The following is an 8,843-nucleotide window of genomic DNA, read 5'->3' as shown; positions in this document are numbered from 1 at the left end:
AGGAGGTAGATCACAGCCTTTCTGTCCTGGATATGTCAGAATTTCCCCCCTCATAGTGTCTTTAATCACAATGAGGGTTTGTAAGTTGTATTTTAGGGTGTGTTCACAATTGTCAGATTAAATTTTTGAAAAGGGACATATCTTGAAAAAAATACTTTTTATTGTCTGCCCACTCATCAAGTGGTAAATGAATACAGAGATAAGATTCTACATACACTATACATGTTTGAGTAGTATTCATTTGTGGCGATATATACAACCATTGAATTTTTCCCGAATTTGGGGGTGTGGCTAAAACAGTGACTGTGATGCAATCGGGGGTCTAGCATGAGTCGCCCCTCTTGTCTAGATGTGAACAGGCAGAAACTGCCTACTCCCCAAAAATGGATCTTCCCTTTAGATAGTGTTAGATATTGACACAACGAGGCTGTTTTGGACTCAGACGCAGAGGAAGAGGTGGAGGGTAAAGCAGCTTTTAATTAACAAAACAAAAGCTCTTCAATGAGAGGGGAAAAATAACGACTATACAAACATTAACTGAAAGCGCTCCAAAAGGGAGGAAGTACAAAACTACATTCAAAACAAAAATCACTCTATGACTAAACAAAACTAAGCTATACAAAATTACAAACAAAGGTTCTCTCACGAGACAAGGCAAATAAAGGCAACAAGGCAATTGGATATCAAGGCTGTGGTCTATGGCAGGCTTTAGTGGCTCAAACGAAAACACTTCGGCACAAGACAGGGGGAACGCAGACTATTTAACACATGAGGGTAATGGGGAACAGGTGGAAACAATCAGGGATCAGGGTTGACACAGACACCACACGAGGAAGGGCAAGTGACCTGAAACGAGAGGAGTCAGACTTTTCACAATAATACAGGAAATGACAAGACACCCTCACCGCGGTGTGACAGTACCCCTCCCCCTAGGGCCGACTCCTGACGGCCCAGGCTGGTCAGGATGATCCCTAAAAAAGTCTTCAATTAGAGAGTCATCCATGATGAAGCGGGAAGGTATCCACTGTCTTTCCTCGGGCCCATACCCCTCCCAGTCCACCAAGAACTGCCTGCCCCGGCCCCGCTTGCGGACGGCCAGCAATCGCTTGACTTTGTAGACGGGCCCCCCATCCACAATCACAGGAGGCGGCGGGGGCGTAGGAGCCGGAACCAGAGAACTCTCCTTGACTGGCTTGACTTGGCTTACGTGGAACGTTGGGTGAACACGCAAGGACCGAGGCAGGCGAAGACGGACCGCGGCCGGGTTGATCACCTTGGAGATGGGGTATGGGCCCACAAACCGAGGCGCCAACTTTTGGCATGGCACCTTTAAATGCAGATGTTTGGCTGACAACCACACTTTGTTCCCTGGCTGGTATACTGGAGCAGGTCTCCTTTTCCGATCCGCTGCTCGCTTACCTCTGTCCCTCTGGCGCTCCAGAACCTGCCGCGCGGCTGCCCAGACGCGATGGCAACGACGGACCAAGGCATGGGCTGAGGGAACAGAGGCCTCAGACTCTAGGTTAGAAAAAAAAGGAGGGTCGTATCCAAAAACGCATTTAAAGGGGGTGAGTCCAGTAGCAGAGGTGGGCAGGGAGTTATCGGCAAACTCAACCCAAACCAGGTGTTTGCTCCACGATGCCGGGTTCTGAGATACCAGGCACCGTAAACCAGCTGCTGGTTGAGACGTTCCGACTGACCGTTAGCCTCAGGGTGGTACCCTGAGGTTAGGCTGGCTTTGGCGCCTATTAGGCGGCAAAATTCCTTCCAAAAGCGTGACACAAACTGGGGCCCCCGATCCGACACAATGTCTCTAGGGAACCCGTAAACTCGAAAAACGTGTTTAATCATGACCTCAGCCGTTTCCTTGGCTGAGGGAAGCTTTGACAAGGCTAAGAATCGGACCATCTTAGAAAATCGGTCAACTACTGTGAGAACGGTGGTCTTTCCTTTGGAGAGAGGAAGTCCCGTGACAAAGTCCAGGGAAATTTCTGCCCATGGTCGAGAAGGAATGGGAAGAGGCTGTAGCAGACCCATGCGCGATCTGGTGGATGTCTTGTTTCGAGCACATACCGAGCAGGCCTCGATGTACTCCCGGACCTCCGGCTCCATGGAAAGCCACCAGAAACGCCGGGAGATGGCGTAAATTGTCCGTCGGACTCCCAGATGACAGGATAGAAGCGAGGTGTGACCCCAATGGATCACCTGTGGGCGCAGCTGCTCTGGGACAAATAGTCTATTCGCCGGGCACCCTTTTGGTGGGGTTGCCTCCCCGTTGGCTTGTTTCACTTCTCTCTCGATTGGCCATGTCACGGCTCCAATCACACAGTCCGGCGAAAGGATGGTCTCTGGATCCTTAGTTACAGGCTCAGGATCGTAGAGACGGGACAGGGCGTCGGGTTTGACGTTTTGGGACCCTGGCCTGTAAGTGAGAGAGAAGGAAAACCGATTGAAGAACAGTGCCCATCTGGCCTGGCGTGAGTTGAGTCTCTTGGCTTTGCGTATATATTCCAGGTTCTTGTGATCAGTCCAGACCACGAATGGATGCTTTGCCCCCTCAAGCCAGTGCCTCCACTCTTCCAGAGCAAGCTTGACGGCCAGAAGCTCTTTGTCCCCAACGTCATAGTTCCGCTCGGCCTTGGATAATCGTCGTGAAAAGAATGCGCAGGGGTGCATCTTTCCATCCTTCTCTGCACGTTGAGACAGGACAGCTCCGATCCCCTCATTGGATGCATCCACTTCCACCATGAATTGCCGCTGTGGATCTGGTACTATGAGGATCGGAGCTGTGACAAATCGTTTCTTGAGTTCTTCAAAAGCGGCTTCAGCCGCCGGTGACCAACTGAACCTCACCAGAGTGGAGGTGAGGGCATGCAGAGGGGCAGCTATTGCGCTGAACCCTCTGATGAAGCATCTGTAGAAGTTTGCGAACCCGAGGAACTGCTGAACCTTCTTGCGGCTAACAGGAGTGGGCCACTCCGTCACAGCCCTAGTTTTAGCCGGGTCCATCTGAACCCTCCCCGGAGCTATGACGAAACCCAAAAAAGAGACGGTTCCAGCATGAAAGACGCATTTCTCGGCCTTAACATACAGTTTGTGCTCCAGCAGTCTTTGAAGAACCCTGGAAACATGGATCTGATGAGTGGCTAGATCTGTCGAGTATGTCATCTAAATAAACATATACAAACTGGTCCAGAAAGTCTCTCAACACGTCATTGATCATGGCCTGGAAAACTGCAGGAGCGTTAGTGAGTCCGAAGGGCATGACCAGGTATTCATAATGGCCACTAGGTGTATTGAACCCTGTCTTCCACTCATCCCCCTCTCGGATCCTAATGAGGTGGTAGGCGTTGCGCAAGTCCAATTTAGTAAAGATCGTGGCTTGTTGGAGATTTTCAAAGACGGAGGACATGAGAGGAAGAGGGTAGCGGTTCTTTATCGTAATGTCATTAAGGGGGCTATAGTCTATACATGGCCGTAAGGAACCATCTTTCTTCCCCACAAAAAAGAAACCTGCTCCCGCTGGTGATGAGGAAGGACGAATCAGTCCAACGTTCAGAGAAGTTTCGATGTAATCCCTAAGGGCCGCCTTCTCTGGTCCTGAAACAGAATATAGGCGTCCCTTGGGAATGGTGGAACCAGGAATCAGTTCTATGGCACAGTCATAGGCACGATGGGGTGGGAGCGACATGGCCTTGGTCTTGCTGAAAATCTCCTGGAGGTGATGGTAGCATGGAGGCACGGTACTCAAATTCGGGTATTCTGCGTCTGTGAAGGATTTGACAGAAATGTGATCAACCGTGGTGATGTCTACTTCTCGGTTTGGTGAACCTATCCCATGGCTCACACAATTCTTTCCCCATCCCAGAACTTCGCCAGTTACCCAGTCTACATGGGGATTGTGTTCACACAACCAAGGGTGTCCTAGGACCAGGGTCCGTGAAGGAGACTGAAAAACGTGAAAAACTAGGTGCTCCTTATGTTTGCCGACTTGGAGCTGGATGGGTTCTGTGATGTGCGTAATAATGAATAGTTCACTTCCATTCAGGGCCCTAGCCTTAATGGGCTTGATTAACGGCTCAGTCTTGGCTCCTAAATGTCTCACCAGCCCCCAGTCAATTAGGCTCTCGTCGGCCCCAGAATCTATCAGGGCATAGAGGTCTGTGGGAGTGGTGTGATGGTTGATCCTCACTGACGTGAGTCTTCGTGGGACCGCCGCCAGAGTCGTGACTTGACTCACCTCTTGGGTCCTTTTGGCTGGGCAGGCGACCACGAGGTGATCTCGGTTCCCGCAGTAGAAACACAGCCCTTCCCGCTGTCGATGCCGTCTCTCCTCCAGCGAGATCCGCGCTCTGCCCAGTTGCATGGGCTCTTCCTCTGGTTGCGCGGGAGCTGGTTGGTGCTGAACTGACAGAGATCCGAGAGGAGCTGACCCCCCTGATGTTGGGAAGCGCGGGAAGCCCTCCATTGTCCTGGTCCGGCGAGCGCGGCTCTGCGTCACCTCCTGCAGCCGATGATCCGTCCGTGTGGCCAGGGCGATGAGGGAGTCCAAATCCGGTGGAAGATCGACTGCGATGAGAAGCTCCTGGATGGACGTTGCCAGGCCCTTGAGAAAAACGTCGTAGAGCGCCGTGGTGTTCCAACCACTCTCTGCCGCAAGAGTGCGGAAGCGTATGGCATAGTCACTCACTGAGTCCCTTCCTTGGATCAGACTGCTTAGCTGCCGGGCCTTTTCTCGGTCGGAACAGGCTGGGTCAAAGACTCCCTGAAGAGCGGCTCGGAATTTCGGGGCGGAGCTGCAAAGTGGGGAACAGCGGGCCCACTCTGCCGTGGCCCAGGCTCTGGCTCTTCCAGTCAGGTGAGAGATCATGAACGCCACCCGTGAACGATCTGTGGGAAAAGCCTGGGGGGAGTACTCAAAATGAATGTCACAGTCTGTTAAAAAGGCCTTGCATTGTCCTGGCTCTCCAGAGAATCGCTCAGGAGAGGCTAACTTGATCCCCGATCCGGTATATGGCACGGGTAGGATCGGCAAGGTAATTTGAGTCTCTGGCTCGGACGGAGGGCTATTGGTGCGACTTCGAGCACCCGGAATCTGAGCTGAAAGCTCAGTCATTTGCGTTGCCATGGCGGTCTGAAACTCCTCCTGTCGGCGTAGTCGGGCATCCTGAGCCCGCAAAGCTGCGATACATTGCTCTCTTTCTGCTGAGTCCATGCTGGCCGAAGTGTTCTGACACAACGAGGCTGTTTTGGACTCAGACGCAGAGGAAGAGGTGGAGGGTAAAGCAGCTTTTAATTAACAAAACAAAAGCTCTTCAATGAGAGGGGAAAAATAACGACTATATAAACATTAACTGAAAGCGCTCCAAAAGGGAGGAAGTACAAAACTACATTCAAAACAAAAATCACTCTATGACTAAACAAAACTAAGCTATACAAAATTACAAACAAAGGTTCTCTCACGAGACAAGGCAAATAAAGGCAACAAGGCAATTGGATATCAAGGCTGTGGTCTATGGCAGGCTTTAGTGGCTCAAACGAAAACACTTCGGCACAAGACAGGGGGAACGCAGACTATTTAACACATGAGGGTAATGGGGAACAGGTGGAAACAATCAGGGATCAGGGTTGACACAGACACCACACGAGGAAGGGCAAGTGACCTGAAACGAGAGGAGTCAGACTTTTCACAATAAAACAGGAAATGACAAGACACCCTCACCGCGGTGTGACAGATATTATTAACATTTTAATTCTTTATTTCATATATTAACCATGTTGAAATGTTTTATAGATATGTAAAGTAGGTGAAATAGTGTTGAACTCAGTATAATTTGACCTTAACCTAAACCATACACTTCGTTCGATTAGTCTAAAATTCCTTCTCAGTGTGCGAACACACACCCACACACACTGACTCTGTTGGCATCATCGCTCACGACCACTCTAAATCTAGTTCAACTTGTTTGTGAGATATTGTTTTGAGAAAAAGTACCCGGAGAGTATATTTTGTCTGGAGATCGGCACAGCTGCAAATCTGTTGTATAACGTGTTTTAAAAGGCGTTTCACTTTCCAAGCTCGATACTATAAGAAGCCCTCTTCCGTAAGGGAGGGGGCACAATGGGCACTCTGAAAATTCCACCTCCTACGTGATGTTCAGGGTCGTCCCGATGTCCGGAGTTCTCTTTTTTAATAAATCATCTTTGCAATGGTGTTTTTTCTTACAAGAAATCTGTCTTCATATTTTTGGAACACGCAAAAGAGGATGAATATATTTAACCTCTTCAATAGTCACCTTGCATGGCTTTTGTAGAGTGCCTTGTTGTTGGCCTTGAGTGCGTGCTTCAACACAGCAGGTGGAATAGCAAAGAGGAGATTTTTTTACAGTCAGCATGTAGCCTTTTAACTGGCATGGCCACTTTAGAGTGCCTTTTTGTTGGCTGTGAATACGTATACATCATGGAGAGAGAGAGAGCGGTAGAGTGAGGTGGGAAAAAATGTTAAAAGCCCAATGAGACAATGAGATAGGGCGTTGAAAAGCCCCATGTTGACCCGGTCATGATTTTGAAGCATCATTCAAGATTTTTTTTAACCATTCAAATTTGGAAGGGTTGTTATCTCAGATTTAGAACATATATATCTTCACTTTATAGAAACTTTAAACAAGCAAGTAAATCTGTTGCCTACTTCTGAAATCTGCATTTCCCGCCCACTGTTACGTAACAGGGAGGCTGATTTCCATATTAACGACCCCCATACCGAGTTCCTCCGCTCGCCCATGACATGATCAGCTGGAATGGGTTTAATATTCAGAGCCATTTTCAAGTGTCCAGCCTCCACTATCTGAAACACTTTCACGAATGTGACATCCATGCTGTTTTGTGAAAGTTAAAAGGTAAGCAGAACTGTTTTGGTTGCAGCAATATCCAGGCCGCTGTTCTGCATACCCCCTGCAGCGGATGATGAGAGGCAGCCCGCGAAGCCACCCCAGCTAGCTGTATATGTGGCGATGTGTATAGTCACTTCCTCACGGTTGTGATGAAGTGACTATGCATGATGATTCTTGATCCTTGAGGTAATTTGTTAAGACCCTTCACACTTTGACCGAACGATAAAACCATGAATGAGAGCGAATTTCAGTCGAATGTAAATGACAGTAGGTGTCCGCCGCAGATTGTTGTCATGGCAACAGTGAGCCAAACTCTATCGATTGCCAGTGTTGTAAACAGAGCTGGAGGTGACTCATATTAAGTTTACATATTAGCATTAGCTTTAGCCAAAATTACATGACCAAAACAAGTCTGTCTTTAGCGTTTAAAGCTAAGAGGCTGAGAGTGTGTTTCACAGTGTATTCCTATTGGTCCAATTGTAAGGCAGACAGACTCACTGTGTGAGATGATTTCTGTAGAATTTTGACACTGCTTGATAGCTCTGTGGCAGCTCAATTTTGGTCTTTGTTCCACTCTCACTGTGAGATGTACAAGCACTGTTACATAGGATCACATTGTCATGTCTTTTATCTTTAGCAAAGCTTGTTGTGAAAGCTTTCTTCCAAATACAGCATTGCCTTTATATACAGTGCGTCATTCGGACAATTATTTTGGCTTTTACTTGAGCGTGCGTCCTTGAAGATACGCCCGGCGGAATGACAATTTAGTGGCAGAAAGCAGGTCTAAAGTTACACCTGCTTGGACCATGTCTAAATCCATGGATTTGGGTGAATTTGATTGGGGCACAGGCAGACAATTGCTGAACTCCGCCGGCATGTGCGTGGATGTCGCTATGCGAGACGAAAGTGTGTCACATTCAGAGGGAATGAGAGGAGCTGCTTTGATCGGCAGCAAATCAAGTCAATTGTGTTCACACTTACAACGCAATCGGCTTAGGTAAAATTACAAACACTCTGTCTAACCTACCTCCATGTAGATTTATACCACTGGCCGTGGCAGATTTGCACCGGTCACAAAAATAGAGCCCTAAATATTGTTACAGCAAGTCAGTGTCTTCAGGCTGCAGTGTGCCAACCCTGCATATCAACATGCTCACTTATATTGTACTCTCAAAAAGGTGTGTGTGTTTTTTTCCTGCCTTTGCACACACACGTGCACCTTTCAAGTCATCGATTTCCAGTCGTGTCAGTGCAGCGGGCCATTTTCCTCACTGGTCCTGGCAGCAGCACAAATAGGGATTACTGAATAATTCAGGTTGCGAGTCATCAATCGGGGAGATGCGGTAAACACGGGATTAATGGTCAGGTTGTACACTACAAACTACAAAACCCAGACAATTACTCACTACCCAAATGGAGTATCGAGTTCATTCCACAGGCACATGCCGGCTTCCTGGCAAAGGGATTGTGTTGTCAATGACGATGGAGACCAGCAAGGCGCACAGGCGGGGAATGCTTTGATGCTCGGTTTTGACAGTGTGGAAAATATTTACTTGCATATGATCACACTGCGGAGGTCAAAGAAGAACGTCTCCGAGATGTTTGGCACCTTCTTGCAATGCGGCAAATGTTTAAAGATGTGATGAAGCCTCACTGAGACATGGTAAATATCTCATGATTTGGTTCAAGAATATTTGTATCATGGCTGCTTGTCAAGGACTGCTGAGATGTTTAATCTCATTCAGAATAATGGGATTAGCTATGAGTTTAGTGTTGTTCTGTGGTACACAGTTTATTCTGCCACAATTACATTTAATTTTTTTTGTACAACGGTATCTCAATTTAACAAGAATTTCGAGATATGAGTTGTAGAAGTGGCCTTTTTTTTTTGCGTTGACTACTGCGATACAAGCAATAAATGGGAGCAGTTTAAAAGATATTGAACAATTCTTA

Source organism: Vanacampus margaritifer, chromosome 12, assembly GCF_051991255.1.
Source record: "Vanacampus margaritifer isolate UIUO_Vmar chromosome 12, RoL_Vmar_1.0, whole genome shotgun sequence".
NCBI classification, from domain to species: Eukaryota; Metazoa; Chordata; class Actinopteri; order Syngnathiformes; family Syngnathidae; genus Vanacampus; species Vanacampus margaritifer.
This window is presented reverse-complemented; position numbering follows the sequence as displayed.